Source organism: Dermacentor albipictus, chromosome 6 (genome assembly GCF_038994185.2).
Source record: "Dermacentor albipictus isolate Rhodes 1998 colony chromosome 6, USDA_Dalb.pri_finalv2, whole genome shotgun sequence".
Taxonomy (NCBI): domain Eukaryota; kingdom Metazoa; phylum Arthropoda; class Arachnida; order Ixodida; family Ixodidae; genus Dermacentor; species Dermacentor albipictus.
This window is the reverse complement of record NC_091826.1, coordinates 113940902-113965538: the sequence shown is the minus strand read 5'-3', so window position 1 is coordinate 113965538 and position 24637 is coordinate 113940902. Positions and strand designations below refer to the sequence as shown.

At 47.6% G+C, this 24637-nt stretch overlaps 1 protein-coding gene across 1 annotated transcript in view; it reads left to right on the top strand.

Annotated features, from left to right (window-relative positions):
* Nucleotides 1-631: 631 nt before the first annotated feature.
* Nucleotides 632-24637, top strand: part of LOC139047000 (uncharacterized) — an 88030-nt gene continuing 64024 nt past the window's right edge. The window contains exons 1-2 of the mRNA XM_070520932.1: nucleotides 632-713; nucleotides 867-917. The gene's annotated coding sequence lies outside the window, so the exon portion shown is untranslated. The remainder of the gene's footprint in view (nucleotides 714-866; nucleotides 918-24637) is intronic.

Genomic DNA, 24637 nt, shown 5'->3' with positions numbered 1-24637 from the left:
ACCGCTGGCGTTGAAAAGAGCACAGGCAACCCTGTCTTAGTGCCAAAAGGTGACAATCAAGTATATCCTGCACTGTGTCTGCCTTCTGAACGTCGCTATTGTAAATGACAAATTAAACTTCAGCGTGCAAGTTACAACTTGAGTCATTTTGTGAACAGACATTATGAATAAATCAGAAACAGTATTTTTTAACTTGTTTGGTAGTAACTAGCTCATGCAATGCGGCCCTATACCAGAGACCAGAGACCGCATTTTCTTGCATTTTCACTGGTTGCCCAGATGTTTTTGTTTCGTTCTCACCCCATTCTCGTCCTGTTCTCAACGTGAGTGCCCGGATAGCTGCTCTCGATTTCGTCTGCAGTTGTCTTAAACGTCGTCCAGAGACTGGAGCTAAGAGCATTTCATGCTTAACATTACAAAGCAGTAACAAAATAAAGTCACAAAGGTCGTTCGCTCGCGTAGAATGGCTTCAGACGCACCACGTGAACATCAGGACACGCCCAGCGACGTCGTGATTGCGTAATGCCGACTCCAGCACGCCACTAGTTGAAGCATCCTGAGTGGTACGGAATAACGTCGAAGTGGCTTTCCACTAAATCCTCATTGGTGTATACACCGCTTTTTTCGTGGGCGCCGCCATATTATGAACTCAGTGGCGCCGCCTAGGAGCAGCGCCACACTGGCTTGGGTGAAAGCGGTGTTTGGCATGGCAGGTATACGAGCAGCTACAGTTGCAAGCGTTTTTTTTTTTCGTACTGGTGTGCTGTATTTCGCATGATGTGCTGTGTTCTACAGCGGAAGTGATCCTGTGTGACGTCCTGAATTCATTTAACCGATTTAACCGAACATGGCCTGGGTTTCTGCAGCCGGTGAAGGAGAGAGTGCGCCCGTGTTCGAGCCTACTGTCAGCGTCGGAGGTGAGTTGCTTATTTGTTTCTTTTGAGGAATTCGTCTATAGATTGTGCTGTTGCTAAAGTTTCCCTGTATTTCTCGAACTTCAGCAGGAAATGACCAGCTGAAAATAAAAAAACGCTAGACAATAGTAACAGCGTGTGCGCCGTTTTATTGTTTACTTCAAGAAGCATTAACTATGTTGTAGACACATTGCGCGACTGCTCAATTATTTAGAGGCCACTCTTGATCGCGCTTTTGATTAGGTAGTAACAGGATGTCGCACAAGGTACAGGCCGTTAAAAAGCTATCTTTATGTTCTACCTTCGTATCGCTGGTCGTCGTCCATGCGCCCACCTGTGTTAGGGAAATCGCGCCATGACAAGGAGCAACCGCCTCCTTTTTATGCAGTGTCCATTAGATACTACTTATTACTGGGCAAGGAACCGTTTCTGAAGCGAAACTCTTATGCAACATGTGTGTTAGCAACTGCAGCGATCACCATGTTGAGCCAAGCCATCGGCCTCGTAGACGGCATCGGCCCAGTGTAGACGTAGCTCCGTAGATTTGAGAAAAGCGAGAACAGTATCGTTGGTTTACGCAGGTATGCTCACGAGTGGCACTCACATGTTTGACAGTTTTTCAGACAGGCCTTTCCTTCAGACTGCATTGAGTAGGCAGTACGCGAGTACTGTTATATTTCATCAGTCCGGTCATACTTGATTGCCCGTTTGATCGACGAGAGTGCTGGTTATTGTGAAAATGTTGCGGCACTTGCATATTTGTAAACTGTGACAACACAAACAGTGGCCTGTTGAGCATTTTATGTTATTATTCATCGACCGCGGTATGTGCATGCGTCCCATTGTCGCTGCCATATGGTTTCCTTGCCCCCTTTTTCTGTTTGATGGACACATGCTTCAGTACTTACCGTAGCATTTGTATTCATAATTTCTGCTTTTGTCCCTGCCACAGAACAGTGGTTGTGGCACCTAAAATCCCAGAATTTCATTTTTTTAATACCCAGATAATGATATCATTGCAACTCTCATTGCTAAAGCTGGAAAACTAATCTACGCAAAACGAATGCATTTTGTGGACGCACACTAACAGAGTAATCATGACTAAATCCTTCCTGACCCAGCGCTGTGCCATGATCGCATAAAAAGTGTTAGTTCTCAATGAGTCACATTCATGCCCTGTTACTAGCGTGTTAAGCCAGCAACTTCTGAAATGTATGCATGACAGTGCACAGTCATGCAGAAACATGGGAGTAAACAATAAACACCGGAAGAACCACCTAATTTTGAGAAGCAGTTAAAGGAGCAAATGGTTCTGGTGTAACCTAAACTGCAATGTTGAGTAGTCTTGTTACTGTCGAGCGTTTCTGTTAGGAAACTCAAACATCTGATGTTTTACTACGAACTACTCGTCGTGAGCAAAGCTGTTTCAGCTGAATAAAGTCAAGGTAACTATTGTAGAAATCAAATGTAGCAAGCGTTGGTGACATACTTGTTGCGCCGCGACAGGTATGGTATCATAACTGGATTCCTATGTGCTATGTTATTGCGGTTGTCGATCCGCGCATGAGAAACCTGCAATGGGCTGGTCTGCGCTCCTTCAGCTGGCACTGTTGCGTTGCCTTTGAGAACTCTATTGTCGTCTAAGGATTAAGCCTTTTGAATGAATTTTCGCCCACGAAGACGTCGCAAAAATATATTTGAGATGACCGCCATAAGTATACAAGCAGAGGGAACGCGAGCAAACAAATGAAAACACTGCAGAAGGCGCCCGGACACCGCCCGAACTGCAGCAGACGACAGGCGCGAGTCCGTGCCCTGACGTCACGCGGGCGGCGCTCGCAGCGCCCCTGTAGTTCATTCTCAGAGTATTCGCTTTTCCCACGCCTCTCTACTAACGTCCAGCAGCAAGTAATCCGCCTGGCGGCTGTGGCCGTGAAGAAGCAACTACACTAGCCCTTAATCTGCAGGGCAGTCCTTGAACCCCCTCGGCCTGCGTGCCGGGGCCGCGCCCAGACAGCCCCTTTTCCGTGGAAATAAAAGTCCTTCATTCATTCATTCATTTTTGACCTAATAGCCATCATCAGCTGCACTGACCATTTTAGGTAGAGAAAGGTTCGACCAAGCCATTTTTAAAAGCATCAGCGGGGAGCAGGCCACCACACGAAGCAACAAAACAATAGTGTCACGTGGTGGTGACGTTGAAGAACACAGTAGCAATACTCTGAAAGACAAAACTAACTTTTATTTGGCGAACCTGTGCCCACAAAAACAGGCTACACTTATAGCACAACGATAGCGGCGAACACGGTCGGCGATCGTCGAAAATCTGATCTATGCGTCAAACGCGCCGGCTTTTATACATCAATCGTCGAATGTTCCAGATTAATCGTTGGAACCCGCGTGCCTTCCACAAAGTTCTACACCATTCGCGTCAGGCGATGAAATCAGATAACATAACGTTCGGCGACAACAGACAGCGGGTAGAAGCATCGATAACTTTCCAGAAACTGCGGATACATGCAGGCGCGTCCCCCGCTGTGCGACAACACATGTCAGGCGGCGAAACGTGGTCGCCCGATAAGGATAAGTACACGTGTCAATAGTGACAGGGAGAACTCGTCCTGACAAGAAGGGAGGAGGGGGCATTTTCCTCCGCTACAGCAGATCACATGTCGCAGCGTCGCCACAGGGAAAGAGCGGAGCATGCTGCGAAGGCGACGAGCACGTTTTTTATAGAAATGACTCTGCTACCCAGAAAACACCTGGTTCACTAAATATGACCTTCAAGCTCACCCAAGGTCAAACTGGAATTTAGCCTGCCACTATCGGCGGCTGCTACATGCGCCACGCGGGCGCCCATGCCATGCAAGCGATCTGCGATCTGTACAAAGTGTGCTGAGTGCTGCTAGCTTCGTATGCACTGTGTTTGTGACGCTCAGTTCACGTTGAAGCGAGGCGCAGCGTGAAGGTCAATTGACCACTTACAGAAGTACGACTGCGCATGCGCCATAGCCGGACGGGGCAGCCCTCGGAAGTGTCAGCAGTCAGTGTTACGTGCCCCACGAGGCCGAGAGCGCGTCATGCCAGCGAACTGCGTCGCTTTCAGCTGCACGAGCTATTACTATGAAAAGGGAAACAGTAATTTCTGAACATTTCCAACCACGAAGGTTAATGCGGATAGAAGTTTGTGGATGGCAGTGGTAAAGCGGTGGAACCCGGACCGCACGCCATGGCAGCCAAGGGCGCATTCTAGGATCTGTAGCGCGCATTTCATCACAGGTAAGTGTGATAAAGCGTTTATTGTTTGACGTTTGCGTAATTATTGCATCTATAAATGTAGGCCGGCCGTCTAAATCCACTATGCACCGTGAATACGTGCCTAGCCTGTTCACGTACAGGAGAGCTGGCAGCGACGCCGATGTTCGGTGGCACAACCTTTCTGCACAAAGGCGGGAGAGCAAAGGTAAGTTTCCTCATTTGCTTTCGCCACACCTCGCATCGCTGTCGTGTGTGCGCATGCGTATGTGTAATTCGAAAGTAAGCCGCACTAACAGGAGGAAATGATGCCGAACGCCACTTAGCAAATAGGGCATTCGAGCAGGTTATTCATGACCGCTACAGTAAAGCTGCGCTACGCAGAGCTGCGTTTTTCAACGACCGCTCCAGCTGGCCGCAGGTTGGTGCTCGGGAGGTTTTATTTTGCCGTGATCTGCTTACGCAACGCCGAGGTGCACACGCAGATTTGTACACACACAAAGCATTTACGTTATCCTTCCTCTGAAGTAGTCGCATTATTGCTTAGCTTTTTGAATAACGTTTATTGATTAATCTGACATAACAAATTTCATTTCAACTTGCTCCTACAATATGTTAAGCTTTTCGCTGATAGGTCTGTGCTTGAGGTCTGTAGGGGCTGCTACTATAGCTTCTGAAAGGAGAAAAGTGGACCCCGCGACTGTACCAGGAAAGGCCCAGCCTGCTGTAGTCATTCAGGGTGAGCATGCTTCATTGACTATATTTAATACATAAAAAATGGGAAGTTTCTATGGAATATTAAGCTCGAGTGCACTAATAAGTGTATATTGACTGTGGATACGTAGAGACGTCGCTTATATATTTGATATGTCACTTTTTGTGGGATAAAGGTGTAGTGCTGTGTATCATTAAGTTACAATGTGTACCATGTCATGGCTAACTTAACGGTACAGAATGTTAACTTGGGTGGAAGTTGCGCCAAGTTGATAGAAATAGTTAATAAAAAAGTGATCACTGGTATGGTTTGGCTGTGCATGCATCCATCAGTTTCTATTTCTTCATTTTATTGAGACTTCCGCATTTATTTGCAGAAGCTTAGGTGCCCATTTAACCCTCAGGTAGTGCAGCCTCGCCCGCGGACAACACGCCTGAACCGAAACCATTAGGAAGTGGTGAAGGTAAGGCTGCCGGCTTGTAGCATGCTGTGCTTCACGTGGTAGTTATAGGGCGCGCACTCGTATGGAAATCTGTAAAAGAAAGTATTTTGCTATTTGTAGAAAAGTAAGAGACTGCAAGTATTAAGCCTGCCTATTCTAAATCAGGGAAATCACTCCAAAGCATAAAAGGTGAGGCTAATGGATTGCCTTTTAGAAATAAGGCTGTCAGCTGAATGCACAGCTCAATTTCTTCACATTTGATTGGTATTGAACGTTGTTTTATTCATGGCTGACTCGAGTGCGATTGTTTTCGGTCCAGCTTGCAACTAATAGGAAAATATAATGGTGCTGAAATCGAGGGTTCGACGGAAGCCCGTCTGGTCGGGATGAAGCATTGAAGAAGTAAAACCAAGGACACCGACCAGCATAGAAGTGCTAAAAAATGAAAAAATCTAAAAGACGTTTCGGCTTCGCTACGGAAGCCTTGTTCACAATGGGATCACGGAAGGTTCAAGGAAGCTTATGTATGCTTTAAAACGTGACGTAAGCAGCGCGTGTATGACGGTGGGAGGGTTCCCTCATTTCGATTAAGCGTGTGATGTGTTTTTTGTATCTCCAGTGACTCCAGATACAGACGCGATTTTTGGTTTCTTTCTTGGCCGATAATTCTTGAGCGATCCCAGTCGATATCATGGCCCGTTGGATCCGCGTGCTCGGCAAGGGCATTCGACACTGTACGCTTCTTTTCGACATCTTTCTGATGCTGTCTCAGTCTCTGTTTGAAGTTGCCGGATTCACCGATGTATGCGTAGTCGCAATCAGCGCAGGGTATCTTATATACCACGCCGGGAAACGATTCTCTCGGAAGCCTGTCCTTTCCGCCGACGAGCGCTTGCCTCAGCTTACAAACGGGCACGTGCGCCACCTCAACGTCATAACTGCGTAGAACGCGAGACAGGGTTTCGCTTATTCCTGGAACGTAAGGTATGGCAGCACGCTTTCTTGGTCGCGGATTGGTCGGACGTGCAGGATTGGACAGACGGCGCTCCACAGCAGTCAAAAAGGATGTGGGGTAGCCGCTTGGCGAGAGATCACCTCGCACGTGGTCCAAGTCAGTGGAACGGCTTTCTGCTGTGGTGCAAATGCGGTTCGTACGGTTGAACAGTGAGGCAGCAACCGACCTTTTGTGAGCGTCAGGATGAACGGATTGAAAGTTCAGGTAGCGGCCAGTGTGGGTGTCCTTACGGTACACGCTGAACGAGAGCCGTCCATCGCGTCTGGTGACAAGTACATCTAAAAAAGGGAGTCTGCTGTCGACCTCTGTCTCAACCGTGAATTGGATGGCCTTTTCTTGACTGTTTAGGTGCGCAGTGAACGAATCCAAAGCGATGCGCCGAATCAGACAGAAACAGTCGTCCACATAGCGCAGAAAAACTTTTGGCCTAGGGCTGAAGGACGCGAGAGCACGCCTTTCCAAACATTCCATCGTAAGATTGGCAGCGGTAACAGAGACGTATGCACCCATTGCCGTACCGTGGACTTGCCTGTAGAAGACCTTGTCGAAACAGAAGTACGTGTTTCCAAGGCAAAAACAGAGGAGCCTCTTGAGGTCGGGAACGTCAATGGGCGACCTGTCTGGCAAGGTCCTGTCAGATTCCAGAGCAGAGGTGCATGCATCCACAGCCAAGTCAGTCGGAATTGAGGTAAACAGTGATACCACGTCGAACGAAACCATCACCTCGTCGTCGTCTAGAGACACGTCACGAACTTTTTCAATAAAGTCACAGGAGTTGCTCACGTGCGTTGAGCTCTTCCCGACGAGTGGAGCCAGTGGCTCCACTCGTCGGGAAGAGCTCAACGACGAGTGGACGAGCTCGAGTGGACGAGCTCGAGTCGACGAGTGGACGAGTGGAAGAGCTCAACGACGAGTGGAGCCAGTGGCTCCAGTCGTCGGGAAGAGCTCAACGCACGTGAGCAACTCCTGTGACTTTATTGAAAAAGTTCGTGACGTGTCTCTAGACGACGACGAGGTGATGGTTTCGTTCGACGTGGTATCACTGTTTACCTCAATTCCGACTGACTTGGCTGTGGATGCATGCACCTCTGCTCTGGAATCTGACAGGACCTTGCCAGACAGGTCGCCCATTGACGTTCCCGACCTCAAGAGGCTCCTCTGTTTTTGCCTTGGAAACACGTACTTCTGTTTCGACAAGGTCTTCTACAGGCAAGTCCACGGTACGGCAATGGGTGCATCCGTCTCTGTTACCGCTGCCAATCTTACGATGGAATGTTTGGAAAGGCGTGCTCTCGCGTCCTTCAGCCCTAGGCCAAAAGTTTTTCTGCGCTATGTGGACGACTGTTTCTGTCTGATTCGGCGCAGCGCTTTGGATTCGTTCACTGCGCACCTAAACAGTCAAGAAAAGGCCATCCAATTCACGGTTGAGACAGAGGTCGACAGCAGACTCCCCTTTTTTAGATGTACTTGTCACCAGACGCGATGGACGGCTCTCGTTCAGCGTGTACCGTAAGGACACCCACACTGGCCGCTACCTGAACTTTCAATCCGTTCATCCTGACGCTCACAAAAGGTCGGTTGCTGCCTCACTGTTCAACCGTACGAACCGCATTTTCACCACAGCAGAAAGCCGTTCCACTGACTTGGACCACGTGCGAGGTGATCTCTCGGCAAGCGGCTACCCCACATCCTTTTTGACTGCTGTGGAGCGCCGTCTGTCCAATCCTGCACGTCCGACCAATCCGCGACCAAGAAAGCGTGCTGCCATACCTTACGTTCCAGGAATAAGCGAAACCCTGTCTCGCGTTCTACGCAGTTATGACGTTGAGGTGGCGCACGTGCCCGTTTGTAAGCTGAGGCAAGCGCTCGTCGGCCGAAAGGACAGGCTTCCGAGAGAATCGTTTCCCGGCGTGGTATATAAGATACCCTGCGCTGATTGCGACTACGCATACATCGGTGAATCCGGCAACTTCAAACAGAGACTGAGACAGCATCAGAAAGATGTCGAAAAGAAGCGTACAGTGTCGAATGCCCTTGCCGAGCACGCGGATGCAACGGGCCATGATATCGACTGGGATCGCTCAAGAATTATCGGCCAAGAAAGAAACCAAAAATCGCGTCTGTATCTGGAGTCACTGGAGATACAAAAAACACATCACACGCTTAATCGAAATGAGAGAACCCTCCCACCGTCATACACGCGCTGCTTACGTCACGTTTTAAAGCATACATAAGCTTCCTTGAACCTTCCGTCATCCCATTGTGAACAAGGCTTCCGTAGCGAAGCCGAAACGTCTTTTAGATTTTTTCATTTTTTAGCACTTCTATGCTGGTCGGTGTCCTTGGTTTTACTTCTTCAATAATGGTGCTGTGAAAGTCATTTACCCTTGCACCACTCGGCAAGCAGTGGTTATAAAAATACACAGGAAAATATTGGGAAAGACAAGGGAAACAGAAATACATGGTTGTCAAGCACGGTTTTATGTTTTAATACAACTAAAATTAACCGCAACCAATGGAAGTGCTTTCTGGAGCAGTCATGTCAAAAACATTCTGGGGTTCTACGTTAAAACCACGATGTGATTGAGGCACGCCGTATTATGGGACTCGGAATTATTTTGACCACCTGGTGTTCTATAAAGTGCACCCAATGCATGGTACACGGACAGCAGTCAAAGTATGTAATGCAAATTCCAGGACAGGGCTGACATATTTGGTTTTTGGTATTTTATATCAAATTTGAATATCAGCACAACGAAATGAATGACCTAAACTGGGCTATTGCTTCTTAGGTGACATGCGAACGAGTCTTGCTGAAGAAGACACAGCTCCTGGGCGCTACAAATATCAGTGATTGGAAAGTGACTTCAGTAATTTAATCATAAGGCTATACGTTCACTATCGTCGTGCCTTTCTTTGAAGTAAAACTTAGCAGCTGTGAAGTTTTACTCATTTTAAGGTTCAGTGCATTGATTTGATAAACTTTCTAGGTGCTTCACATCCTTCTTTGTAGCTTACATCTGCCTTGAAAGCTTGCGTCAGAAAATGTAATCAAACCAACAGAAAATTCCATATCAAATGTTGTGTTCATAGTAAACAATGGTTTTAGCCTCGGGATTAGTCAACGTCGTTCATTCCAAACATCACTTCCAGTGAGTACATAGACAAAGGGACCGAAATAACGATGAAGACAAGTGCTGTCGATGCCCGACGAACTAGAAATATACTGAAGCAGGGCTTGAGTACGGGCAAGTTGGTATTTCATTGCAAACAGCGCTTGCCTCCGTCATTCTTTCGGTATCTGTGTACGTGCTGTAAGTGATGTTTCCAGTGGAATCCCAACTAGCTCGTACCCAAACCTCGCTTCAGTATCATTCATCGGACTGCACAACTGATTAAAAGTTATAGTAACCTGGCTGTTGTCCTCTCGTGCGAATTTTCTAGCAAAGCTGGCTTTGGGTAATTGATTGCTTACATCACTTAAGAAGTTTTATTATGTCTTTATATACCATTATCATAGGTTGCCAGGTGAGCACCAGCTACCCAAGTACTTTGACGAGCAGTGACGCACAGAGAGAAACGGCGTTGCTGCACCAAAACATTGCTTCTTCAGAAAAGGAATATTTGGCTTGAAATTAAGCTTGATGAAGCCAACTCAAGGATACTCACTTTAAATATCATTAAGCTCTCGGCAAACAAGCTCGCCTTCTATACGGGGCTGCCTAGTTTTGATGTGTTTCGAAGCCTCTTCGAATACGTTGAGCCCCAAGCCAGCAAGATGTAATACTGGGGGGGGGGGGGGGGGGGGGCAAAAGGAACGTTAGAAACATAGTCCCTGGCCGGCCAAGGGAACGTGAACTCGAAGTAGAGTTTTTCATGGTGCTCGTGTGGTTAAAAACTGGTATGCCCGGAGAAGACGTTGCTCGCAACTTTTCAATGTCCGCAAGCCATGTCAGCCGCATTTCGCTGCCTCGATTAATTTCCTTGAGCTTGAGTTGGAAGCGAGAATGCACATGCCGACGAGAGAAGTGATAGCGCCATACCTGCCAGAATTTTTTCGAGGTTTCGAAAACACTAGGTTGGTGCTAGCTCCAACGGAAGTTCGTGTACAGCGGCCCTCATCACTTAGTGCACAGCGCCAACCATTGTCTACTTATGAGCCCTACAATATTCATAAGGTGCCTTTGGGGTGTACACGGCGTGGGTATATTGCGTATGTGTCGCGCCTTTGTGGAGGATCGGGGTCTGATAATACTGTGCCTCAGTGCAGTGGGCTTTTGGATCGTATGGATGAGGGAGACACAGTAAAGGTAGACAAGGGGTTTACATTTCCTTATTTGCCACCAGGAATCACGGTTTTTTGATCCCCGTTCGCGAGCAACACGAGTCCCAGGTGAAGCCTGAAGCTGTTGAGCGGACACGTCGCATCGCATGTGCAAGAGTTCATGTTGAACGCGGGATAGGACGCATCAAAACAATCCAAATATTACGTAAACCGTTTCCGATCAGCATGACTGATATTGCAGAGCAAGTGTTTAGGGTGTGTTGTTTCCTCTGCAATTCCAAACCACTGCTGATAAAAGACGGCGAGTGACAGCTGCAAAGAACATGTAGAGGTCCATTATTATCTGGAAGAAGTTGTAATGATTTCGAAGCACGAATAAGAAAATTTCGGCCCTATTTTTTAGCCAATTTACGGCTGTAAATGCGAAGTCAACATATCTATTCTCGGCTGTGAACCTTCCTTGGACTGGCACGGAGCTGCTGTCATTTGTTGAAGATTGTGGTTGTGCTTCTGACGTTCATGGCGTTCAAGCAACGAAATGCGGCTCATTTTCTATAGGGAAAGAGACGAATGCCCATCGAAATACACCGGGAAATGCAGCCCACGTATGGGGAAAGGTGTCTCGCTTTGAGTGAAAGTGTGAGGTGGTGGTGTTGTGAGTTCGATGGCGGAGCGGTCCCAGACTGCTGTGGTCTTGCTTGCGAGCTTCTTGATAGTATGCATGAGTTCTGGCATGCTAAAGGGTCACTTTAGGAACTGCTAGTTTGTGCTAGAGTAGCAGATTGTGTAGAATGTAGGAGGTCCCGTAAAATGTACCTTGAGGGTCATGCATGCCTGTCTGAAGTTCTAGTAGGCGAGATGGTTGCCATATTTCGCGACAGCTGTATTGATGGTTGTGGTTATGGTTCTGTTGACGCCAGCAATTGAGAAGGCTGTTCAGTGTTTTTCACAAGCGTGCACATACAAGGTTGTCGATGGTGAACATTGCTTCTTCGGAGTGCTGATTATTAGAGGCTTTAAGAAAAGCCATATTTCTTGAGAATGCAAAAAAGCGTTAGTTGCTCACTCTGACCAGTAGTCATTCCATTGGTGTTACTGCCTGTGTTCGTGGCTTTTATTAGCATAATTTCTCCATTATACTATGGGTAGCTCTCTACTCTTTATTAGGGCTTTGTTAGCACACTTTGCATTGTTAGTACGTAGCATGGTCTCAAGGCTAGAGGAATGTCTTGACTACATAATTTTTGTCCAGTACAATAGCAAAATAGAATATACTACCAGGATCAATTGTCACTGAATGTAATCCTTCATTAGTTCGGGAGTTTCACTTCACACTTTGGGAATGGAGTGTTTCCAGTAGATCTTTTTGTTTACAAGTATGATTTTGCTTTGCTTTTTGTCGCATGAACTGTCGCATAATTCTATTTGTTTTCATAATTGAAGCTATTGCTATCGCCATTCCTGTTCGCTAAATAATGAAATTTTTCTTGATACAGATTTTAACCGTTTGTAGTTCTACTTTGCAATTCTTGTTACGCATTGTCGTTATTATATAAATTAGTCACATAGTTCTCTTCTTAGATCATCGTCCCAGCTTATGTAATACCGCAACCGGGATCATTGAGGGCAAAATAAATTGCCATATGCGTCCTTGTTCACTGTAAATGGCGGTGTCAGGTGCTGCGGCTCAAGATAGCATTGAAGCCTAGGATCCTTCCAGCCACAGGGATGAATAAGTCCGGGAGTAGGAGAGCGAAAAAGGGTTTATTCTGCAATATCTACAATGGCTATAGAATCCCACTTTATGTAGGAGTGGGCTTCCACTGCATGTCTCGGCATTAATTGGAACACATCGGGACACACGCTTGGTCCCAAATGTGCCCGCTTATAAAGCAGTATTCTTCCCTAGGTGACCAGACTAGGGAATCTGATGATCTTGGTTCCGCTAATCACAGGGGTCGTATTGTTCACAGAACTCCGCCTCTGATATCCAACCTTCTAAGTGACGACGAGGGAGTCTGGAAACTGGGCTCATATTCCTTCCACGAAAGTCGTCTATTTGCTTTGTTGCTCTCCGCGACGGTCATCTTGCCAGCGTCGGGAGAACGGCCTTCGCACTGGTCTCCACTGCCACTAAGGGTGGCAGTTGTGGTCGCTTCTAAGAGAGCTTCTTTGTTATAACGTTGTAGCCGGTGTCGGGCAGCGTCGCTAGGTAGGCGGACGTCGATGAAGGGGGGCCTTGGAAGAAACACTTAAAGAATGTGCGTTGCTATGTTGAGACAAGACACAAGATGCATGCTGTGATAGCAGTGAATTTCTATTGATACAAATAAAGCACACTTTGTTATAGTGTATGCGCTGAAGGTGGATCTTCTTGAGCCAAAACCACACAACAAAGTCGCACCAATTGCGACCTGTGATGGCCAGCTGTCCTTGATTTGATAGTAATATTCATGGTCTGTCTTCAACACAGCCTCACCATCTTCTAGCCCAAAGCAGAATTTCCTGTCTTTGCAGGCTTCCTCCATAGTCTATCCCTGTTTAGAAAATGGGCACATCACTTCCAGAGTGCCTTCCACTCTATCCGCTGTCCCAACTCTGTCTGATGATGCAGCCAGCAGTGGATGGTCACTGTGTGCATGCAGGCCTGTTTCCTGCAGCGTCACTTGCCAGTTTGGCTCCTGAGTAGGAGCGCATATGCCTCAAGGCATCGTTCTCATGTACCCTTCCGTATACCATTGCTTCAGCAGACGCTGCCCTATCGCTTGGATCGAGCAGGGTCTTCACCAAACTTTCTGGCTTTATGCAACGGCACACCCGCCTAAAAAGGGACGCTGTGAGCCGGCCAACTCTGGTAACATGTCAGTTTTTGTTGTCTGATTGCCCTATCGTAATTGCACGTATTCTTTCACGCTCATCCTTGTCTATGGGCTTTAAAGATGACGTGTGGACTGACTAACTCTTGAACTCTGTCACTCCACACGTCTTCTCCATCCCCAATTAACTGTGCAGATGGCTGACGTACATGCTGTTGTGCCGGTTGCCCCATGTATCGTACCGCTTGGAGGCTGGGGTAGCATTCCGAGAGGCTTTTCTCGAAACGGTACACTTGATTTTCGGTAAGAGGCGACGGGTGACCACATGGATTGTATTGCCGCTTTCTTTTTTGATGGAGTTGTTTGTTTACTCTGTACTTCCGGAAGAAGTTTTCCACCAAAGGCACCCTTGGTGCAGGCTTCTTGGCTGCAATACAGTAAAAAATCGTGGCTTCGTAGTGCCACATATTTGAACTTTTTCTAGCCTAATACCCACAACATCGGAAGGCCTACATGACATTCTGCTGTAGTTACGCCGAATCTAGCTGACCAGTCGACATAGAGATACAGTTGGCATTCTTGGCATAATTCACAACTACTTTCCTCTGACCTCTTTCTAGGTGGGAAGTAGCGGCTGGTACACCTTCAAACTTACTGACCGAGAGTCTTACTACCTCCAAAATCCTAATCATGAAATATGTAATCACCAATGAGGCATCAATTATAGGAAACAATGCTAAATTCAATAAAGTTGCGTAACATCTCTGAAAAATGGATTCGAATTGAGGTCAGATGTAATCTGTGACCTGCACTGCATAAACTGAAAGAAGACAGGTTATGAATGGTATCCAACGCTGAAATTTTAACCCTATGAAAATACGAAGGAATGTATCAGCATAACTACTGATATAAAGTTATTGTGTTTCTCGTGATTCTGCATACAGAGAAGGCCGAACAAAAAGGAGGGCAATGTTCTGCTCCAGGTTCATTAGTGTCTGTGTAATAAAATTATTTGTTGCCGCTCTATCAGCACTATACTCTCCACCATGTCTTGATGTGGCTTGTTTAGAGCTTTTAGGGAGCACTTCCCATGCTTATTTCCCGTGACAGTTGTCGGTGCTGGATTGGAATTAGTTTTGGCGGAGTGAACCTGTAAAACTGTATGTACACTGAGCATTTGAGCAAAGCTATTGTGTGTGCAGTGAAAGTATGTCTTGTTCTTGATTCAAACACCACTTGCAACGCATACAGGGACAAGGGACCGAAAGAACGACGAAGACAAGCGCCGACTTCCAACTGATTTTTATTTTGAGTAGCACGCATATACACTGAGACACCAAAACAAAACCGCCCCCCCCCTCCTCCCAAAGCATTAAACCCACATGAGTGTGCGCTCAAAATTGAAATGAACCATGACCGCCGCCTAAGATGAACGAGAGCGCATGTGCGACCTCAGAAATACGAGCTCGTTATCTGTTCATGCAATTGACGGCAGACTGAGTCACCTTCGGCAATTGCTGCTGCTTCAATAATAAGTTTGGTGCTTTCATCAGAATGCCAGAGTAAGATAGCAGTTTATATATATACAGTGAAAGCTCGTTAATTCGAACTTCAATAATTCGAATTTATGGATAATTCGAACTGCACGATTTGGTCCGGCCAAGCTCCACAGAAGTCTATGTATAAAAAAGTCCGTTAATTCGAACGCGAGAAGGTTCCCTCACGGATAATTCGAACTACGCTTGCCTGGCACACGGCCAGAGAAACGCGCCTACTGACTACACACAAGGCTGTCATCATCATCATCAGCCTGGTCACGCCCACTGCAGGGCAAAGGCCTCTCCCATATTTCTCCAACAACCCCGGTCATGTACTAATTGTGGCCATGCCGTCCATGCAAACTTCTTAATCTCATCCGCCCACCTAACTTTCTGCCGCCCCCTGCTACGCTTCCCTTCCCTTGGAATCCAGTCCGTAACCCCTAATGACCATCGGTTATCTGCCCTCCTCATTACATGTCCTGCCCATGCCCATTTCTTTTTCTTGATTTCAACTAAGATGTCATTAGCTCGCGTTTGTTCCCTCACCCAATCTGCTCTTTTCTTATCCCTTAACGTTACACCTATCATTCTTCTTTCCATAGCTCGTTGCGTCGTCCTCAATTTCAGTAGAACCCTTTTCGTAAGCCTCCAGGTTTCTGCCCCGTAGGTGAGTACTGGTAAGACACTGCTATTATACACTTTTCTCTTGAGGGATAAAGGCAACCTGCTGTTCATGATCTGAGAATGCCTGCCAAACGCACCCCAGCCCATTCTTATTCTTCTGATTATTTCCGTCTCATGATCCGGATCAGCAGTCACTACCTGCCCTAAGTAGATGTATTCCCTTACGACTTCCAGTGCCTCGCTGCCTATTGTAAATTGCTGTTCTCTTCCGAGACTGTTAAACATTACTTTAGTATTCTGCAGATTAATTTTTAGACCCACTCTTCTGCTTTGCCACTCGACGTCAGTGAACATGCATTGCAGTTGGTCCCCTGAGTTACTAAGCAAGGCAATATCATCAGCGAATCGCAAGTTACTAAGGTATTCTCCATTAACTTTCATCCCCATTTCTTCCAAATCCAGGTCTCTGAATACCTCCTGTAAACACGCTGTCAATAGCATTGGAGAGATCGTATCTCCCTGCCGGACGCCTTTCTTTATTGGGATTTTGTTGCTTTCTTTATGAAGGACTACGGTGGCTGTGGAGCCGCTATAGATATCTTTCAGTATTTTTGCATACGGCTCGTCTACACCCTGATTCCCTAATGCCTGCATGACTGCTGACGTTTCGACAGAATCAAATGCTTTCTCGTAATCCATGAAAGCTATAAATAAGGGTTGGTTATATTCCGCACATTTCTCTATAACCTGATTGATAGTGTGAATATGGTCTATTGTTGAGTAGCATTTACGAAATCCTGCCTGGTCCTTTGGTTGACAGAAGTCTAAGGTGTTCCTGATTCTATTTGCGATTAACTTAGTGAATACTTTGTAGGCAACAGACAGCAAGCTTATCGGTCTATAACTTTTCAAGTCTTTGGCGTCCCCTTTCTTATGGATTAGGATTATGTTAGCGTTTTTCCAAGATTCCGGTACGCTCGACGTTATGAGGCAGTGCGTATGCAGGGTGGCCAGTTTCTGTAGAACAATCTGCCCACCATCCTTCAACAAATCTGCTGTTACCTGATCCTCCCCAGCTGCCTTCCCCCTTTGCATATCTCCCAATGCTTTCTTTACTTCTTGCGGCGTTACCTGTGGGATTTCGAATTCGTCTAGACTATTTTCTCTTCCATTATCGCCGTGGGTGCCACTGCTACTGTATAAATCTCTATCGAACTCCTCAGCCACTTCAACTATCTCATCCATATTAGTAACGATATTGCCGGCTTTGTCTCTTAACGCATACATCTGATTCTTGCCAATTCCCAGTTTCTTCTTCAATGTTTTTAGGCTTCTTCCGTTCCTGAGAACATGTTCAATTCTATCCATATTATACTTCCTTATGTCAGCTGTCTTACGCTTGTTGATTAACTTCGAAAGTTCTGCCAGTTCTATTCTAGCTGTAGGGTTAGAGGCTTACATACATTGGCGTTTCTTGTTCAGATCTTTCGTCTCCTGCGATAGTTTACTGGTATCCTGCCTAACGGAGTTGCCATCGACTTCCAGCACACTCCTTAATGATGCCCACAATATTGTCATTCATTGCTTCAACACTACGGTCCTCTTCTTGAGTTAAAGCCGAATACCTGTTCTGTAGCTTGATCTGGAATTGCTCTATTTTCCCTCTTACCGCTAACTCATTGATGGGCTTCTTATGTACCAGTTTCTTCCGTTCCCTTCTCAGGTCTAGGATAATTCGAGTTCTTACCATCCTGTGGTCACTGCAGCGCACTTTGCCGAGCACGTCCACATCTTGTATGATGCCAGGGTTAGCGCAGAGTATGAAGTCTATATCATTTCTAGTCTCGCCTTCGGGCTCCTCCACGTCCACTTTCGGCTATCCCGCTTGCGGAAGAAGGTATTCATTATCCTCATATTATTCTGTTCTGCATACTCTACTAATAACTCTCCCCTGATATTCCTAGTGTCTATGCCATATTCCCCCACGGCTTTGTCTCCAGCCTGCTTCTTGCCTACCTTGGCATTAAAGTCGCCCATTAGTATACTGTATGTAGTTTTCACTCTACCCATCGCCAATTCCACGTCTTCATAGAAGCTGTATTGCCTCCAAGGCTGTATTGCCTCCAAAACGGAGAGAACGGCGAGAGAAGGCAAAATCGGAAAAAAAAATCTAACCGACGCGGGGTCAGCCAGAAGGCATCGGCGGCTGCCGCCTCTCCGTTCTCCGTAACCTCCGAGACTTCTTGCCCGTTGCGAATCTCGGAGGCTTTGCAAATTTTGTACAGCTGCTAATGTTGTGCGGAGATGGCACGGCAAGCGCCAAAACACAGCGATTCAAGTACGTCGCAGCTGCGCTTGCAATCAAGAACCACCGAATCAGGGCCTTCGCCACCTTCACATGTTCAGCGTCTTTGTCTCGGCAGTCTTCATCGTATGTGCACCTCTGTTTTCAGCTTAGGAGGTATCGGCCGTCGCGATTCATTGTGCTGGTGTTAAGCCTCGGCTAACGTTCGTTTCGATGGACAACGGTGGTGTGGCACAGTCGGACCCAGAGCTTTGACTTGAAGATGGCGTGTGCCCGCGGCACACGCCCAATTTCTGACAAGCCCTACTGCTTCCAAATCGCAGTGTACTGTTGCTCTCCTTCACTTTCGTTAATTCGAACTGAAGCGGCTTCCCCTTGCGGTTCGAATTGACGAGCTTTCACTGTTATATATATATATATATATATATATATGTATATATATGCGTCTTACTCAAAATAAGACACATTTGGCAGCCAGCGCTTGTCTTCATCGTCCCTTGTGCCTGTATGCGCAGTAAGTGATGTTTGAAACATTGGAGTACCAACTAGCCCGTACCCAAACCTTACCTTGTCCATGCGTTCACTTAAACACACCTTACACATGAACTGCAGAATAGCCAGCCGGACACTTAACCTAGTTGACCTTGCTCTGCCTTTCACTTCTTGCTTTCTTCTTCCTACACATATGGACTGTTTTGTAAATATCCAGTACATGTGAATATGGAGCACATCTTAAAAACTGCATGTTTGTGACCCTAAAATGCTACCGTAAAGGAGTCATATTAAAAGGTGTCAATATCGGTACACCTGTGCCACACCTTCTGGGGGAACAATCCACTTGCATGGTTGGTCCGTGCAGGCTACTTCCATTCCCTTATCTCCTGCCAGTTCAACAACGCTGAGCAGAAGGCCGGCGACGTGCTGGGAGGTCTCGCTGAGGCTGCAAAATATAAAGAATGCAGTTTTTCTTCGCGCTCGTCAATGCGCTCTCATTCCTGAAACAAGATTTAGGCACTCGTCGCTGAGTCAATCTGAGCATAAGCGACTACGATTGAGTGCAATGTGAAAAACGACGCAAACAGACGGCCGCCCAGTCTATACACTCTTCTGTGCATTTGATCATTCGTTTCCAATAAATTTTCATTTGTGAGTCTGCGCACTGCTTTCTTTGTTCTGTACGAGTCAGTTATGTTGCGCTCTCTTCCACAATGACTTCAAACCAACTCGCCCAACTATCTGCGTTGATATCAGTATGCTCTAGTGAGCGGGAGTGCACTGGCCCGCGGACGCTCGCGCTGCCCATATTTGAGCTAATATAACATATAAAATAGGTTGGCGTATGCTTTGAGGCCTTAGCGCTCACAAAAACACCCTGAATAACCTGCCGGGTAAATATAGCGCATAAGCAATTTGGGATGCGGTTTCGTACACCACAAGCATGCAACACCGCAGTTTGGCGAAAAAGCACGAGACGAATACCAAATTCGCAGGCTAGCACGAGTGAATCTACTCTTCCATGCAATAACTAAGAGTGCGAGGAATGCGAGAGGCAGAAAGTACTCACCCGCCCACACATTCACAGTGCGCTCCGGCAATGTCGCCAGTGGCTTTCGTGTACCACGCCGTAACCACCTAGATGCCCGATATCATGGATGGCGTGCACGTAGCTCGTATGAGGCCAAGTGCAGCGTCCGCGGTGTTCACGTTACGTTTTATTTTGGTAACGTAAGCTTCTTTTAAGGCCCATCCGAGGTGTACAGTCGCGATCTTTTTGAGGGTGAACACGGGAGCGCGTGGCTTTCCGTACTACCAGCGCAGTTTCGCGGCGGCAGCGAGAAGCAGTGCGCATGCGCAGTGCGTCTCGCGTGTGAGAATTCTACCTTCGCGCGCATTGCGTCACGCAAGCACGCGTGTGTCGTCTGTTACACGCGCACCGCTTCAAGAGCGGTAGCAATGTTGAACTTGAAATTACATACCGCACGATGTATGAATAAACTTGAAACTATGTTATCTTTTGCCAATGTTCCTAAGATCATTGTTGGACTGTAGCTAAGCTTTTGCGACGCATGCGTATTATACTGGTGGGCGTAACAGTGACCACCCCTGTGTTCGAGGAAGGTATATATCCGTTCACATTACCGCATTGATCAAAGCAACTGCTTAACGTCAGCATGGCCAGTGTTCCTGAAGAGGAGAGGTGGAAAATAGTAGAACTTTCGTTGAAGGGATATTCTCAGCGCTCCATCGGCGCATGGGTGGAGAGGCCGCTGAAGACTGTCAATAGGATCATCCAAGCGTTCAGGAAGGAAGGCCGCATTTCTGACGCCCCACATAGGCGTCGGGCAAGGGTAACGACAGATGAAGAAGATGCCTTTATGGTAGCTGCGGTAGTGCAGAATCCCTTTCAGTCGGTGAGGGAAGTGCGGCAGCTGCTCGATGTGGACGCTTCCGTTGTTACCATACGGCGACGCCTCAGGAGCGCTGGATTGGGAAGTTATGTGGCTGCACAGAAGCCCGCTCTCACCGCTTCGAACAAGGTGTCACGCCTGCAATTTGCCGAAGTTCACGCCTTGTGGACTTCCGATGACTGAGGCCGAGCAATCTTCTCGGACGAGTCGACTTTTTCGACACGCCAAGACCAACGCGTGCTGCTGTGGCACACAAGAGGAACACGGTAAGAAAATGTTTCTTAACGGACTTTATTTTGTGTGAAGAACTGAATTTACTACAATTTCCACGCAGGTACGAGCGAGCCAATCTGCAGGGAGTCGCGGCGAGCGGACGCACCTGCGTGAACGTGTGGGGCGTGGTGTCAAGACATGGTTTCGGGCCTCTATGCCGCATCGAGGGCACTCTTACTTCGCAGCGCTATTGCAGCGAAATCTTGGACAACGTGCTCCTTCCTTACGCCCACGCCACTTTCCCCGATGCTGATCTTGTGTTCCAGCATAACCTTGCGCCGGTGCACACCGCGAAAATTGTGGAAGAGCCCCTACAAAATCGTGGGATCCATCTGCCCTCCTGGCCGGCCAAGGGCGCTGACATGAACATCTGTGAAAACGTATGGGGCTGCATAAAAGCAGCCATGGTGTGACACCCTATACATTCGGCAACTGCGGACGAGCTGTGGGTAGCTGTTTCCTAAGAGTGGGAGCATCTTAGAGCAAGTAACTTTGTTCCTGCCCTGTACTCTTACCTACCGTCTAGAATGGCGGCAGTTGTCGCTGCAAAAGGGAGTAGACAAAATAATAGAGAAAGTGAAACAGCGATTAATTCCAGGTTGCAGCTGTTACTTTTCCGAGTCTTTCATTATTTTGTGAAAAATGGACAAAATAAAAGTTCTGACGTTTGTGTTTGTTAGCTTCTTTTCTTAATTGTGTGCCTGCAAAAACCCGGCAGAAAAGTAGGTAACGATTTCCAGGTAATTAGGGTAACGCTATGAATAAGGAACACACCATTTGTAATGGAAACATCTCGATTTCGCTTAGAGTAATAATTCGGTCATCGCCGAGGCAACAAAAAAGCAGCTAGGAGACAACAAGCGATCGCTCCGATGACGTGATGCGCGCGAAGGGACGCTACTCTTGCCGCGCATGAGCACAGAAATTGTGAGGCGCCACTAAACTTCGGTGGTAGTATCATAAGCCACGCGCTCCCGTGTTCACGCTCAAAAAGATTGCGACTGTACCTGACGAACGGACGAAGTGTTGGCGTGCAGATAACGCCACGCCTTACGGCTCGTTATGCTGCACCAGGAAAAGTCAGTCGTCCATCCAGTTTGCAAAAAAGGCAAGGGATGCAGTTCTCTTCAATCCTATTTAAGACAGGTCATACGCAACTACCAAAGAGCACCGACGCTTTCCTCAAAACGTGGCAGAAGCTCCATAAGCACAACGTCCCCACTCGATGCCACGGTACCAAAGCATGGCCGGAGCTCGGATGTTTTCCAACCAAGCGGCGAGGCACAAGCTTCCCGTTTTTCATGCTAGGTGGCGCTCCGACTTCTGGATGTTCTTGTCTGGATTTTGTGGCGAATGGACATGCTTTTCGGGGCTCCGTGGCGGCGACGAAATCATAAGTTTTTGTGCATGCTTTGAGCTTGCTTCCGTTTTTTATTTCCTGATTTTTTGCCTTCAAATAGTATTGGGTGGTTTTCTTTTTTTTTCCTTTTTTTAACTCGTATTTCGGGTGCACGGGTGTGCTTCGCGTATATTTGTTTTGCAGGATGGTTAGAGCGTCCTTTCGTGCCACGTGCTCCAAGACGTGCAGCCGGGTGGGGCGTTGTGTGTTTGCAGTCTTTAAATGGTAGCTTTGAAGTGGCAACACAAATAGCTATTAGTGGTTTTACTGTGCTTGTTTTGGTAGCGAAGTTAGAGCGTGGTCACGTGGTTGAGCGCGTGCGAGAGCGTGTCATGCCTTCGATCTCCGCGGAATTGATTGTTTTTGAAACAGTGGCCTTTTACACAAATCTTACTTTCTCTCTGGGTGGATGCTGCGGACGCTCCTTTGCCGGGGCTTCAACGACTTCGTTCCTAGCTAAGTACGCTTTTCTTCTTATTAGGTGGTGTTTTTGAAGTGTTTTCTTTTGCATGGAGCAGCAGCGCAAATTTTGAATTCCTGGTAAGAGTAGTAAACGTACCGGCTTTGTCTAGGTCTGGCGGTTTCCCCCGTTAGGCCTAGGTCCTAGGCCGGACCTATTTGATAGGCTTATTTAACTATCTCAGCTAGCCTTTCGAAGTGATTTGGCGGACTTGCTCGTTGAGCCTATGCACGTAGGCCTAGCGATGAAACCAAAGAAAGGGAAGGCCGCGTGGGACGCGGAGCAAGTGCAGTGCGACGAGTGCCTGCGCTGGTGTTCCCTCAACGAGACCAGTTCCCAGAGCTTAGCAGATGCGGAGTGGTCAAGCTTTACGTGCAGGCTGTGCGAAGGAGTCAGGGATGCAGTCCAAAAACTGGAAAGAAATTGGGCAGCCAAGTTCGAAGGGCTGAAAGCAGACCTGAGGGAGGAGGGGGTAGCACTGCAGACGAAAGTCGCCGAGTTGGTCGAGGTGCAAGCGGTCCAGGTCGTGCAATTAAATTAGTAATGACCGTGGCCGAGCTTGGAGAAGAGAGGGAAAGGAGAGCAGAACTGGATAGGCGGCTCGATGCGCTTGAGACGCGGGCAGCGGAAAACGATGGGTCGGGACACTAAGCCGGTGGCAAAAGCACAGAAAGTAGGGTAGACCCTGCAGGCGAAGTGGGAGGCAGGGAGCCAGAGCAAGTGGTCGTCGGCTCGCCACCGGTGAATCGGCGTAGCTATAATGAAGCAGCGCAACACGCCCCGAGTGAGGCGACGCTGCAGCCACAGGGGCGCCAGCGAGCGCGAGGAGAGGAGGGGAACAAGCTAACCCCAAGGAATGAGCTCATAGCCAATGATAAGAGCTGCAGCATAACCTGGAAGTTAGGAGGGAGGGAGGGAATGCCCAGGTACTTATCGTTGGTGATTCAGATATGAGGAGGTGCAAAAGAGCTATAATGGAGCGTGCAAATGGTGATAAGCAGGTAGCAGTCGGGACGTTTCCAGGCAGGAAAGTGGACGCAGTACTGATAGAAACAAAAAGCGAGCTTTCTGAGAATGTTGCAGAGCGCATCTTGGTAGTGGTAGTGGCGGGGCTAAGCGATACCTTGAATGGTGAAGCCGCAAAAGTAGTGGAAAGATTAGCAGAGGCAGTTGACGATTTAAGGGCGATAGCACAGCAAGTCCAGATCGTGGTATGCACAGTGCCGGAGGTGCAAGGACGGAACGGAGAAATCGCCAAGGACGTTGTGGCTGTTAATCGCGAGACAAGAAAGGCAAGCCAGGAGAAAGGATTAGAAGGGGCAGACATAAGCAGAGAAGTGCATAGAGCAGGGTTTGGTGGAGGCTTTACACGAAATGGCATCCACTTTAATGGAAGGCTACGAGCCGAGATCGGCTGGCGCATGGCAGGCCGGGCAGTAGCTTTTTAGGTGGTCCACTGCGGCTCAGGGCGTAGGGGTAGGTAGAAACAATGTGGAAAGTGCAACAACAGAGGCTGACGCCAATAAAATGGCCACTAGGAGGTCCAGGAAGAAAACTACAAAAAAGAAAATTTAACACCAGGATCAGGTACATAAACATGCAAGGCGGTAGAAAGAGAGCGAAGTGGTTAGAAATAGAACAGCAGTTAAAGGACGAAGAAGTAGGTGTATACGCGCTATGCGAAACAGATCTCAGGGATCTAGAAGACCCACCGTTTATTGAAGGCCACGTCTGGGAAGGGAGCAATAGAACAACAACGGAGAGGAAGGGAGGAGGAGTAGGTATGCTGATACATCGAGGAACAAATTGGCAAAGAATAAAGCTATCTTGCAAAGAACATGTCTGGGTATCAGGTACAATTGCCGGTAAAAGGCATGGCTAGGAGTAGTTTATTTAGGGACAGGGGACAAATGCAGGCAAGAGAACAAAGATCTAGTGAAGTGTCTCGACGACGATATAAAGCAGTTCGGAGAAGGTGCCGATATTTGTCTGCTGGGTGCCGTGAATGGCCACATCGAGGATCTGGATGGATACACAGATTGTAATGGGAAGTCGATGCTAGACTTTTGTGTGCGACATAACCTAGTTATAGTAAATAGAGAAACTAAGTGTAAGGGACAAATCACGTGGGAGTTCCATAGCAGACAAACGACCATTGACTACTGCTTAATTTCGCAGGGGTTGT